We start from the raw sequence: 14,911 nt of genomic DNA, 5'->3' as shown, positions 1-14,911 counted from the left end.
ACCTCAAGTCTGGTAGCACTGGAGGTCTTGGATTTGTCCCAAAGCCATAAAATATGTGCATTTAGATGTAACCTATAGTCCCTCCTCCATACAGTGATAACTATGTTATCGTTATAATGATAACTGTACTACACAAATATGAGGAAAGCATTTAAATTAAGCATACACACACATATGTGATTTTACATAGACATTGACAAATTTAATTATTCCTGGTTTTCCAGACTATGCTTTGTAGTTTATTGAGGACTTTAAGAATAAAATGTATTTTAAAATGGTGCTCTTTTTAGCATTCCAGAATTGTCAGAAAATTGGTATGCTGATAATAAACAGCACTGGATAAGCATCATTAATTTTTCTCGCTTTGAGAAAAACTTGCTGGAACAATGAAAGAATTTATTAAATTAAACAAAAGTAATCCATCACTTTATTATTTCTCATAAAGATATAGACATAAGTATGAACTTTCATTAATACTAGCTTATTTCCTCAGGATTTTGGTCAGAATGAAGAAGTTGCATTTGTTTACAGTTTCATTTTGCCATATTCCCAGCCTCTACTTTTTGCTGGCGTCCACTAAAATAAATCACACTGCAACTACTATCAATATATTTTTGTTTCCTCTGAGAGCCCCCTTTACCGAGGCATGTCCTGTATTTCAAGGTCAGTGCATTAACGACAGCACATTACTCTGGTGATTCAGTCCAACCCCTTAGCTTGCAAAATGTTGGAATTTTGCTAAAAGCAATTCTTGAATTAATTGTAAGTCTTTGGCCAGTTCAGGCTCAAATGATCCCATCTGGATTTGCCAAATTGGACTATGCAGAAAAAAAAAAAATGAAGCCCCTTTTAAAAACTAGGCTGTATTCCACTTTGCTGTAGGAATGGCCACAGAACACAGCTTTCTCTTCTGCCTCCTGAATCACTTATGGCGCGACACAGGGTAATCCTTCCCATTATTGCCCGTGCTCCCTTTTTGTCTCCTGACACGGGGAGCTTTTTTTTATTTGTCTGATATTTCCACTCCGTGATCAAATTAATTTATATCCACCCCTCAATTTGTCTTCTTTCAGAACTCCACTTTAATTAGAAACAAATCTTTGTATTAGGTAAGCAACAAAGACAGCAATGCAGGGGAAAAGGTTGAAGGGAATCTGTCCACATTATTTACCAAATGGTTCACTATTTCCAAGCAGCTGATGACAGACCAGTCATCAATCCAAATTCATTTCCAGAGAGACACATAAAAACTTTACTGCTTAACAGAGCTCAAAATATCCACCTGTCTCTCCGACAAAAGTGCAAACAGAGACTATTCTGCTGATGCTGGGGATCTTCTCTAATCTTTTACGCTGGGTTATCACCATCTGATGTTAATTATATTGTTGATGTTTCTAATTGTGTAGCCTGGAAATTTTTATCACTTCAGGTTTGGGCAATAGAAATATTGGGACAAACAAGCCAGGTCATGGAAAATACGTATGTGTGTATGCATGCCTGAACTCGGGGATGGCTGTGGTGGACTCTGCAAGTTCAAGGGAAAAATGCACTCTCATCTATTCTGTAAAAGGGCTCACTCACTTTTACTCCTCATTAATGAGAAGTTTATTTTTCTCTTCTTGAGAAATCCCTTTCCCCATACTGAAAGCACAGTTTAACAAGGGGTTAATCAGGGCTTCCACAGTCAACTGCTGAGAAAACTGGAGTCTGATTATCCTGTTACCATTGTAGCTTCTTGTCGCTTCATGGCGTGTGGCACAGGCTCGCTGAGCATGGCCACCTCTCAAAAGGCAGTTTTTCCCCAGAAGTAGGCTCAGATGAATGTAGTTAGCTGATCTTCGACAGAGGTGCAGAAGCAATACAATGAAACAAAGACAGCATTTTCAACAAATGATGTTGGAACAAATGGACATCTACATACACGCTCACAGAAAAAGGATCTAGACACAGACCTTATACTCTTCAAAAACTTAACTCAAAATGGATGACAGACCTAAATGTAAACGTAACACTATAAAACTCCTAGAAAATAAGAGAAAATCTAGACTACCTTAGGTTTGGTGATGACATTTTAGATACAACAGAAACACAATCCATGAAAGAAAAAACGTATGAGCTCCATTTCATTAAAATGAAAAAAAATTTGCTCTACAGAAGACACTTCCCAAAAAATGAGAAGGTAACCCAGATTTGGAGGAAACATTTTCTTTTTTTTAATTAAAAGAAAATTTTTTCAAGTTTTATTTATTTTTGAGAGAGAGAGAGAGCATGAGTTGGGGAGAGGCAGAGAGAGAGGAAGACACAAAATCAGAAACAGGCTCCAGGCTCTGAGCTGTCAGCACAGAGTCCGGCGTGGGGCTCGAACTCACAGGATGTGAGATCACGACCTGAGCTGAAGTCAGACGCTTAACCGACTGAGCCACCCAGGCGCCCCTTGGAGGAAACACTCTCAAGACACACCTGATAAAGGATCGTTAGTCAAAATTTACGAAGAACTCCTAAGTTAGTCAACAACAACAACAATAAAATTCAATTAAAAAATGGGCAAAGGCCTTAACAGGCACCTCCACAAAGAAGATAGAAAGAGGTCAAGTAGCATATAAAAAGATGCTACACAGCATATCTCATCAGGAAACGGAAATGAAAACAGCGATGAGATACCACACACACCTGTTAGAAAAGCCCAACTTCAAAACAGCGGCAGCACCAGATGCTGACATTGGTGTAGAGCAATGGGACCTCTCTTTCATTGCTCGTGAGAGTGCAGAACTGTACAGCCACTTTGGAAAACAGTTTGGCATTTTTCTAGAAAACACTCTTAAACCGGATCATGTAACAATCACATTTTGGTATTGACCCAAAGGAGTTGAAACTTTATGTCCACACAAAAACCTGCACACAGATGTTTAGAGCAGTTTTATTCGTACTTGTGAAATCCTGAAAGCAGCTAAGATGTCCTTCAGGGGGTGAAAAAATTATGAATAAATAAACTATAGTACATGCAGACAATGGGATGTTGTTCAGTGGTAAAAGAAAAAAACAAAAACAAAAACAAAAACTCTCAAGCTCCGAAAGATCATGGAAGAAACTTAAATGTGTATTACTGAGTGAAGGAAGTCAGTTGAGAAAGCTGTGTACTGTATGATTCTTACTACCTGACATTCTGGAAGACAAAGCGATGGAGACAGTGAAAAGACTGGGTATGGGAGGGGAGAGATAAATCGGCATTGCATAGAGGGTATTTAGGACAATGAAATTATTCCCTATGTTACTGTAATGGTGGATACATGTCATTATAAATTTTTCCCAAGTGGAACATGCAACACCAAGAGTGAATACTAAGGTAAGCTATGCACTTTGGACGACAATGATGTGTTAATATAGGTTCATCAATTATAATAAATGTACCACTCTGATGGGGGATATTGATAATGGGGGAGGTCACGCTTTGTGGAAACAAGAGGTACATGGGAAATCTCTGTACCTTCTACTCAATATTGCTGTGAACCTAAAACTGTTCTAAAAAATAATCTCTATTTTTTCTGTTCGTGAACACATGGGCCTGTCAGGTGTCATCGTAACACTCAGGGGGCAGTGAGACCACAGGGGCTGGTCTAGAATCCACACCTCTTCATCTGAGACTTAGGGTTCTCCTTCCCTCCATGGGATTCTAACCTAGAACAGCTAGGGTGATATACTTTTCCAAAGAACACTCCTACAATGAGTATAAGATGATTTTTTCATAACTCTAGTACATTAAAGCTGTGTGTGTTTATGCATGTTTATCAATTCATATCTAAAAACATACACTTACGTATTATATATGAACTCATTCACTAAATAATTCAATCCATCATGTCACTTGCATTTTTGGCAATGAAATAGTAGCATTATAATGTGCATAATACCACAAGAGTTGATATTTCCCCCTAATCTACACCAAAGGAAACAAGTTATTATTGTACTACTCAAATATACGTTTTGAACTCTTGAAGGGCCATCATATACCATGTACAACTCTGATTACCAATCTTATTGATATACATTTTTAATGCAAAGATCTATTTTAAGTCATTTGTGACTACTAGATGAGAAGGAACGTGTGCAGCAAAATTGGATCCTGTCTAAAAATCCAGTAATGATTTTACAAAAAATATTATGCTGTGACACATTAGGCTTTTATACAAAGCGAAATCATTGTGCTGGAACCATAGACATTTAATAAAAATAAAGGAAAACCTGTTAAAGGCAAATATCCTAGTATATAGTAATATCCTTTCACCTTTCCTTGCAATTTCTCCCCTTGGCACAGAGAATCCTGATGCTTTTAAGTGTTTTTTATGTAGTGGGTAGAATGGATTTTTCAATATATCTTGATTCCCAGCGGCTTTACAGGTTTTGCAAACCTATGGAAAACCATAATTTGTATAAGTGTTATTTTGTTATATGACTGTCTTTATTCTATAGAGATGGGCTTGCTGAGTGGACAGAGTATTGCATTTTCTTCTCTGTGGTATAGTCAGAATCCAGTTCTAAAGACTAAAGAGTTGAATAAATGAAGAACAGTATGAAAATTAACAGAGCAGAGGTGCCCTGACTGAGGGAGGAATAAATGGTTTCATAAACTGTGAATCAGTGCAGCGTAAGAGGTCATATACATGCCTAAAGACACCTGTTAAAGATTGTTTCTTCTGTCTCAGGATTCTATATTCCATTTTATATTCTGGTATCAGAGAGTTCCAATGCCATTATTTGGGATACAGAACAGTGTAGCTAATGCATAGCTGGCCTAAGTAATGGTTGGAAACAAATTTAGTACCCCCCCCCACTTCTATTTATGCCCTACTCGTTGGTTGCTATTATGAACTGAATCATGGCTTCCAAAAATTCATATGTTGAATATTATCTGGAGATAGGTTCTGTACAGACATAACCAAGTAAAATAAGGTCATTAGAACAGTTATTTTTAAATATGATCCTTATAAAGACAGGAAATTGGAAGGCAGTCATGCATACAGGAAAAGCATCATGGAAACATGGAGACAGCCATCTACAAGTCAAGGAGCAAGACCAGAAACAGATCCTACCCACACATCCCTCAGAAGGTACCAACACTTGAAACACTTTGATTTCAGAATTTCAGACTCCAGAACTGTGGCCCAGTAAATTTTAATTTTTTAAGCCATTCAGCTGGTGGTTCTTTATCAAGGAAGTCCTAGTAAAATAATACAAACACCCACTAGGTGACAGATAATTTTCTAGGTGCTGAAGATACAGAAATAATGAACATAAATCATACTCTGAAGGACTTCCCAGTAAAGAGAAGAAAGACAAGCACACAAACAAATGAAATCATTGTGACCTTTGCTACTCAGAGGAATGTCCCAGGCATTAGAGGCACATGGAAGAGGAGACTCCAACTCAACAAGGGTAACCAGGGAAGTCAGGACTTCAGAGTTCAGTCTTCAAAATCAAAGAGGATTGATGAAGATAGAAAACAAAGACAGTCGATAGTGTAGAAAAGACAAATTATATGTGCAGAACCAAGGTGGTATATAGAGAGAGTGAATGTGGTGGAGGGCAAAGAGAAAGAGAGAAAATACTAAACAGGCTCCATGCTCAGCGCGTCCTGGCATGGGGCTCAGTCACACAACCCTGGATCATGACCTGAGGTGAAATCAAGAATTGGGCAATCAACGGACTGAGCCACCCAGGCTACTCATTTACCCATTTTTACCTATTTTTATCAATTACAAATTCTTCCTGAAACTATTACTTTCTTAGATTTTAATTACTAACTTAAGAGCAGCCCTTTTATTTACTTAAGACATAGATTCCAATTTTTTTTCTGAGAGTAGAATATTGTATTTTAAGATGTATTCAGCAACTTATTTGATGGCAAATTAAAATTTCAGGTGTCAGGCTTGGGCCTTGTACCAATCAGGACAGGCTACCTTCTGAAACAAACTTCAACAATCAGATACACTAGTTATTCTGAAATAACAGGCAACCCACAAATTTCACAGGTTGAAAAGAATATTGATTTATTTCTCTAGAGACTATTGTACCAGCAGCTACATGGTTTATGTATTAAGTGACCCACAACATTTCTACTTCCACGTCATTGGTCAAAGCAATTCACATGGCCACAACTAACTTCAAGGAGGAGGGAAAGAATATTCTCCCCATGCATCCAGAAAAAAAGAAGAATAGAAATATTTGTGAGCAGCAGTAGAGTCTTCTACAGAAACAACTTCAATATTTCAGTGATTTAATAGGAGAAAATGTATTTCTCTTGTCACAATATCAGATCACTTGGGTCATTGGGTTGGCAGTCATGGCGTATATGTGTGTGTATGTGTTCTCAAGTGATCTGTCTACACAATCATTGTGAGCCATTGGCCTATTGCGTATTTTGGTTCCACTCTGCTCTGTCTTTACTCAGGTATTGGTTTGTGGGGAAGAGTGAGGACCACACATAGGTTCTGTGGCCCAGGGCTGGATGTGGTGATATCTGTTCTGTTTATATTCCATTGGCCCAAATGCACTCATTCAGCCACACCTGACTGCAAGAGAAGTTGGGAAAGTTCTCTAGCTATGCCCAGGAAGAAAAGCTAAACAGATTTTTGATAGCCATTTGCAGACTGGATGGACTCCAAGCCTCTAAGCCAAATAGCTGACTGCCACTTTGTTCTGATTTCATAGAAAGTAGGTCATTTAATAGAGAAAAGAGGTCATTGGTCATTTATTTTAGAAAAATCCCCAAAACCTCTTAACACTCTGTGTTTAAAAAGTCAAAATATTTTTCCATTTCTTTGTGTCTTCTTTAATTTCTTTCATAAACTTTGTATAGTTTTCAGTCTACAGATATTTTACCTCTTTGGTTAGGTTTATTCCTAAGTATTTTATGATTCTTGGTGCAATTATGAATGGGATTGATTCCTTGGTATCTATTTCTGTTGCTTCATTATTGGTATATAGAATTGCAACCAATTTCTGTACATTGATTTTATATCCTGTGACTGCTGAATTCATGTATCAGTTCTAGCAGGTTTTTGTTGTTGTTGTTGTTGTTTTTGTTTTTTGCTTTTTGCTTTTTGTTTTTGTTTTTTTTGGTGGAGTCTTTCAGGTTTTCCATGTAGAGCATCATGTCATCTGCAAAAAGTGAAAGTTTGTCTTCTTTGCCAATTTGGATGCCTTTTATTTCATCGTGTCATGGATTGGAAGAGCAAATATTGTTAAAATGTTGATACTGCCCTAAGCAATCTGCACATTCAATGCAATCCCAATCAAAATTGCACTGGCATTCTTCTCAGAGCTAGAACAAACAATCCTAAAATTTGTATGGAATCAGAAATGACCCCGAAGAGCCAAAGCAATCCTGAAAAAAGGAAACCGAGGCTGGAGGCATCACAATCCCAGACTTTAACCTGTATTACAAAGCTGTAATCATCAAGACATTATGGTATTGGCACAAACACACACACATAGAACAATGAATAGAATAGAGAACCCAGAATTGGACCCACAAATGTATGGCCATCTAATCTTCCACAGAGCAGAAAATAGCATCTAATGTAAAAAAAAAAAAAAGACAATCTCTTTAGCAAATGGTGCTGGGAGAACTGGATAGCAACATGCAGAAGAATGAAACTGGACCACTCTCCGTCTTATACCGTACACAAAAATAAATTCAAAATGGATGAAAGACTTATTCATTTTTGAGACAGAGAGAGACAGAGCATGAACAGGGGAGGGTCAGAGAGAGGGAGACACAAAATCTGAAACAGGCTCCAGGCTCTGAGCTGTCAGCACAGAGCCCGATGCGGGGCTGGAACTCACGGACCGTGAGATCATGACCTGAGCCGAAGTCGGACGCTTCACCGACTGAGCCACCCAGGCACCCCAAAATGGATGAAAGACTTAAATGTGAGACAGGAAACCATCAAAATCCTAGAAAACAGGCAATGACCTTCCATCTTGGCTGCAGCAACTTCTTACTTGACACATCTCCAAAGGCAAGGGAATTAAGAGCAAAAATGAACTATTGGGACCTTATCAAGATAAAAAGCTTCTGCACAGAAAAGAAAACAACTAACAAAACTAAAAGGCAACCAATGGAATGGGAGAAGATATTTGCAAATGACATATCAGTTAAAGGACTGGTATCAGAAATCATAAAGAACTTACCAAACTCAACACTCAAAAAACAAATAATCCAGTGAAGAAATGGGCAGAAGACATGAATAGACACTTTTCCAAAGAAGACATCCAAATGGCTAAAAGACACATGAAAAGATGCTCAACGTCACTCATCATGAGGGAAATACAAATTAAAACCACACTGAAATACCACCTCACACCGGTCAGAGTAGCTAAAATTAACAACTCCAGAAACAGCAGATGTTGGTGAGGATGTGGAAAAAGGGGAATCCTCTTGCATTTTTGGTGGGAATACAAACTGGTGCAGCTACTCTGGAATTCAGCGTGGAGATTCCTCAAAAAATTAAAGATTGAATTACCCCACAACCCAGAAATAGCACTATTAGAAATTTATCCAAAGGATACAGGAGTACTGATTCACAGGGCACATGTAGCCCAATGTTTATAGCAACATTATCAACAATATGCAAATTATGGAGAGAGCCCAAATATATCTATCTACTGATGAATGGATAAAGATGAGGTGGTATATATGTATCTATACATATACATAATGGAATACTACTTGGCAATGAAAAAAATGAAATCTTGCCATTTGTAACAACGTGGATGGAACTGGATTATGCTAAGTGAAATAAATCAGTCAGAGAAAGACACATATCATATGTTTTCATTCATATGTTGAAGTTGAGAAACTTAACAGAAGACCATGAGGGAAGGGAAAGAAAAAAAAATATATATAGCTACAAACAGAGAGGGAGGCAAACCATAAGAGACTTTTAAATACAGAGAACAGACTGAGGGTGGAATGGAGTGGGGGGCAGGGGGGTGGAGAAAATTGGTGATGGGCACTGAGGAGGACACTTGTTGGGTGAGCATTGGGTGTTTTATGTTAAGTGATGAATCACAGGAATCTACTCCCGAAGCCAAGAGCACACTGTGCACACTGTACGTTAGCTAATGTTACAATAAATTATATATTAAAAGCTCATAAATAAATAAATAAATAAATAAATAAATGTCAAAATGAATTAGCAAAAGGTGAGTTATCAGCTTATTGCTTTTGATTGAAGAGAAATATTCTTCTCTCTTTCAACTCCAAACCTTCATGATAACCTGAGTATGTAAAGAGAAAACCTTTTATTTATTGAAGTAATTCCATTTTTATTTTAAGCAAAACCTATTGTCTGCTACAAAGAGCTTTTTAACTCAGGAAGAGACTACTAATTTAAGGGATAAATTAATATATGTTCCCTTTGTGCAGCGGGTCAGAAACCAGATGAATGGGAAGGCCATTTTGTTAAATAGTTTTCTAGACTACTATAATCTTACCAAAGCAGGATTTGTTCATTTCTATTGAATGAGTATGAAAGCATGGGGCTATTGTACATAATAAATGCTATTTGAGTAATTCCATATGGCAAATTTTGTCTTGTCTCAAAGGCAGTGTGAGGAACATTTTCCTGTAGCAAATGTGATAAGAAAATGAACATTCTGTAGTATTTGCTATCTTTTGATTATAACGGACTTTGCCTCAGAATGGACAGGGCTTCGATTTTCATGGAGTATACTAAAATATATCTTGAGGTTACTATTAACAATTCAGGAACGCTTGTAAAAAAATGTGACGGTATTTCTCTGTGAATTGCTCTGCACCCAGGGTCCATATTAATTTTAGATATTGTACATAACTCCATTCAGGGAAACTCACCTTATGCATATCTGCTTTAGGCTACACTGGCTATGGGAAATAGTTCATTTTATAATTTTAATATAGCTCCAGACTACTACAATTAACAAACACCAGCAACAGTGTTTTGAATGTATAATCAGATGAAATAAAATTCTTAGAGCTTACATAGAGATTTCATCAGAGATATTCACAGTGTTTGCTAATATTAATCAGTTGCATAATAGTTGATTCTATAGGCCACAGATAGAGAGATTCCCTCATGAATCTGGGTATTCTTGTCATTCTACATCCTTGGATGTTGATTTTAGGAGACGATAGATGTTCTATTATGTGGCTGTAGCCTGCTCAAACTAGGATATTTCTAATTGTAAATTAAAATGTCATTAAAATGAATATTTGCCAATACCATGTTTTGCGAACCTACTCTTATCTGGGCATTGCTTTAAAAACTAGGCGCAAATAACCCTACTGACTAAGTACTAAGTAGTTCAACCTTAAATCTTAGAGAAAAGGGGAAATAAAATTAATTGCCAAATTCCATACAAGAATTAACTGAAGCAGGGATTGAACCCCAGGTCTGAATGACCACCATTCCTTTACCAATCCTACACACACACACACACACACACACACACACACACACACCTATAGTTATGAACACCAATTTAAAATATGACAGGCAGCCGAGGAAGTTGAAATGAAACAAATACTGGTCTCATTTATTCACTGTTGGGAATTAGATCCTTCAGAGATAATGACCCAGCAGTCTGCAGTACCTCTTGGGATCATTAGTTATTTGGTAACACTATCAAGGCTTCCCATGCAATGCCTTTCCTGGCGTGTTTTCTTATCTGGAAAGCTTCTTTCCACTTCTCTGCCTGATAAACTCCCACTCTTCTCTTCTGTTTCTTCACTTTTTCTTTTAATCCTTTGAATAATTCATTGCTCCTATTGTGTTCTCTTTGCAGTTTATATTTCTTAGAAAATTGTCACATTATTGTTTGTGATTTAAATGTTCATATTCCCACCTGGATTGTGAGTTCCTTGAGGAACTCCTCAGTGCCCTTCACAATTGTTGCTCCCAGTTGGTGCGTTAGTAAAAGTATGATAAATATCTCTCATTTAGATGGATTAAAGGGATAGTATGTGGTAGTGGAAAGAACACTATAATTGTTTGTCACTTAATTGGACCTTGATTTTGTCTTCTGTAAATTGAGGATGCGGGGCTAAGTAACTTCCATTGTTATTTCTAATTAACTGTTGTCTGATGAATCTAAGGGCTATGTTTTCACTGCCAGTAAGAACCATACACAGAAATCAACTGAGAGATATGACCTTTTGCAACATTTATTTTTTTATATTTCTATTGCATCAAGCAATAGTAGAAACCATACCTTCTCTATCACGATAAAAGTCAAGTGTCTATAGTTGTAGCCTGGGGAACCAGGAGTAATTTCTGCATGTAAGTCTGACATCCTTTTGCTGTGATAATTGAGAATCCATCAGTTGCAAATAAACCTTCTATTATAAATATATATGTCTACAATTGATGTTCCTTATCAAAGCCTCATTTTAAGACATGAAAATTATTCCCTATATTGTTATGTACCTTAGCATTTAAAATAAGCCAGATCAGAATGTAATTGTGGTCAGAATCTTATGAGTTCCATTCTTGCCATTGTCTTGCTCAGTGAACTTGGGCAAATCATTTAAAACTAAGAGCGTGTTCTCTACCATGTGTAGGTAAAATGTCAAATGAGCCAGATCTTCTATAATTTTACAGTTCAAAAGTCTTTTGGTTTTAAAATTACTTTATGTACATAAAAATGTTAGATGATTCCAATTTATTATTTTAGAGATTTCCTTTAAAATCATATTATAATTGTTTGCTTTGAAAATGGACAGAGTAAAAATCATATTTCCATTCATTTTGTCAATAAGAATACAGATATATTGCAGATAACTTGACACACATACAGCAGAAAATAGAGTTTCACCTAAATGACCCAAAGTAAATAAACCATAATTACTTGCCATGTAGTCATCTAAAACACTTGATTTCAAGAGCTCCAGGGCAGGGGGTGAAGGGTGCAATAAAGTACTTGTTGTTTGACTAGAGTAATGTATTAAATACATTAAAATAATTATTTTCCCCAGAAGAACAAACCTCATACAATTTCTGGCTTTCAAGGTCCTTTCCTTATTCCATAATGGCAAATCTTCAACACTCTCAAAGAAAGACCATAAATTTGCAAGCATAAATATGATAATGCTTCCACAAATATCCTTGCAAGCCTATTGGATAAAAGATCTGTCCTTGGTACCTTTTAGCAAAAGGCTAATTTGACCCTGAACGTGTTGCCGAGGAAGTTTCAGCTGTTGATTCTCAGTTGAACAAACTGGACACACAGACATTTGTAGAGTGCAAAACCACCAAGGGATGAACAAAAAGGGGACTTAATGTGTAGTTTTTGTTACCTACCCGATGCAGTGTTTAGAGCTGGTGCTGATAGGTAAATGATATTATAAACATCTTTTTTAAATTAGCACAGATAAAGTTAGGGAGGTTAGACACTAAGGAACAGGGAACCAAGGGCCAAAAATATGTTCTTTGCTAGGTTAATACCAACTTTGCTAAAGTGGCTCTTGTAAGACGTATTTATAGCTCAGTATAAACCATATTAGTGACTTGAGTTTTAAATTCAAAAGCTTTGGTTAATATGACTGCCTGCATTCAAAGCAGAGCTCAGTGCCTAAAAGCTGGTCAATAAACATTTTAGTACTGCTCTTTTCCAGTGATCTGAATTCAATAATGTTACCTTTCCAGAAGCTGCAAAATGGAAAGTGAAAGAATGATTTATGAAGCTTGGCTATGCATGGCCAGCTAAGAAAGCTTTAACTGATGCTTGCAGGATTCTCTTTAATGAAGTACAAGTTGCCAAGATAAGTTTAGGTAAATGAAGCCTCTGTCACATTATGTTACAGTGAAAGAAATGACAGACATATCTCAGCAGATGGAGGTTCGTGCAGAATGGTGGTGTCAAACAATGTAGTCTAGGTAACTGCACAAAGATGGAGCAGATGCATTAGTGTTATTACTATAAACAAGTTCATAATACCACAACACGTTCACGGAATCCGTTCAAATTAAGCATAGCAGCTTTCTTTGTTTAAGTTGTCACTCAGCCCGCACGCAGGTCATAATTCTGTGCCATCAATTCCTTTCAAGTAAAAGCTCCCATATTCAGCACCAACTCCTATTTAGGTGGCACTGTTAACCTTAAAACCCCTAGTGTTTTGCCTTTTCAATAATTTCTTAAGGCGATGCCTGAATACTTTGTTGAAAATGTTACTTTCAGGGCTAAGATTTAAATGAATGAATTGTCACCCCTTCGTATCTCTGGTTTTCTCAGTCTGAATGCAAACTGGAATGCTGAATACAATGGATTGGGGGAACTCAGCTGTGTCCCCCAAGCAAAACAATAGGGGCTCAGTCTGGAAATTTAAGATGTATTTGTGATTTCAGTTCAGAAAGGTCTGGAGATTGACTTTGCTTGAAAGGAGTAATTGCCTTTCATCCATCTTGGAGTTCCTCTCTGGGGAAGGCTGGACGCCCTACCACCACACCTAGAAACAGTCAAGGATGGCGATTGTTCAGTAATGCTTGACATTAAATTTGCCTGACAAATAACTACCAGATTTCCCTTCTAGATTTCTTTTTATGTATAATTAAAAAAAAAACAACCCACATTAACAAAAATAGAAAAGCAAGTGTAAAAAGTACACACACACACTCCCCTGCTGAGAGGGAAAAAAAAAAATAACACCAAATTCAAAACCCAGTGTGTTGGGTAACCATCCGAAGAAAATACCCAAGCTTTCATTTCTGACTTTGAACAGAGAAGTCCTTCTGGGACTTGCTTATATTGCACCGTGAGCTGCAGTCAGAGATGTATGGCCCACTCTTCTCATAGAGGCTTTGAGAACAAACTCCTGAAGAGAAGCTGTTAGACTTTTATGACAATCATGCAACTATGTTTTTGAAATGGTGAGTGGTACCTGGTGAGAGATTATACGGTGTTAATTGTTCGATTTTAAAACTTTATTTTTGTACATTTTCTTAATATCTGATTTTTAAAGTGTAATTTTTCTGTACTACTTTGACTTATTCTTACCATACTTTCCATTTTTTTATTTGGAACTTGGGCATTGTTACCTCCACATCTTTCGATTATGGGTAGGGGTATAAGGTTGCTGATGAATGTTATAAATGGTAGTTTGGGTCTGGGTTTGGCTACAAATGCCTACGTGAGAGAACAAAAATATGTCATTTGCAAATCAGGCATTGCTCATCACTGATCGATACCAGATAAAGGGCCATCTGGAACAGGATAAGCAAAGTAGTTCAGAATATTTCTTCTGCAAAATAAAATATTAGAAGAAAGTACAATATTCAAGCTCTAAAATAGAACAATTGGCACATATAAACATGTCACTACCCTGCTTCATTTCCCATTTTTAGAAGCCCGTGGCCCAGTTAAATCATTAGTTTGTTAATTGCAAGTGTCATGTATCTTCTACAATAAAGTTTTTCTTTTCACCCCCTAAGTCATTTAAAGAACCTACATGCAAATCCAGCATGAGATAGAGAAAAAAAAATCCTTCAGCAGGGTGTGTTCAGGGAGGCAGTACCAAGCACTCCAGGCTCTGACATCACTTCTCTGAGGCCTCCAGGTCCCACCCACCTAACAACACTCCCCTCTCCTAACGTGTCACACACAGCCAGTGATGCATCGTCTCCCTCATACATGGCACCCCAGCGTCTTAGATACATTCTCGACAGGACTGTGGCCTATCCCTTTTTTGTTGCAGGATCACATTATTTCTGTACTGGTATAGGCACATAGTTGCCCAGAGGGTTTCAATTAGACAGGCTGAGCTTCTGAATAATGGGGATTAGGCTGGAAAATATACTTTATGTTTCCATGCCCATTATGATGACCTTCGAACAGTACTCATGTGCTACAAGAGTCACCAAACTCACTGATTTCCCTT

The sequence above is a fragment of the Prionailurus viverrinus genome, chromosome B1 (genome assembly GCF_022837055.1).
Source record: "Prionailurus viverrinus isolate Anna chromosome B1, UM_Priviv_1.0, whole genome shotgun sequence".
Lineage (NCBI taxonomy): Eukaryota > Metazoa > Chordata > Mammalia > Carnivora > Felidae > Prionailurus > Prionailurus viverrinus.
This window is presented reverse-complemented; position numbering follows the sequence as displayed.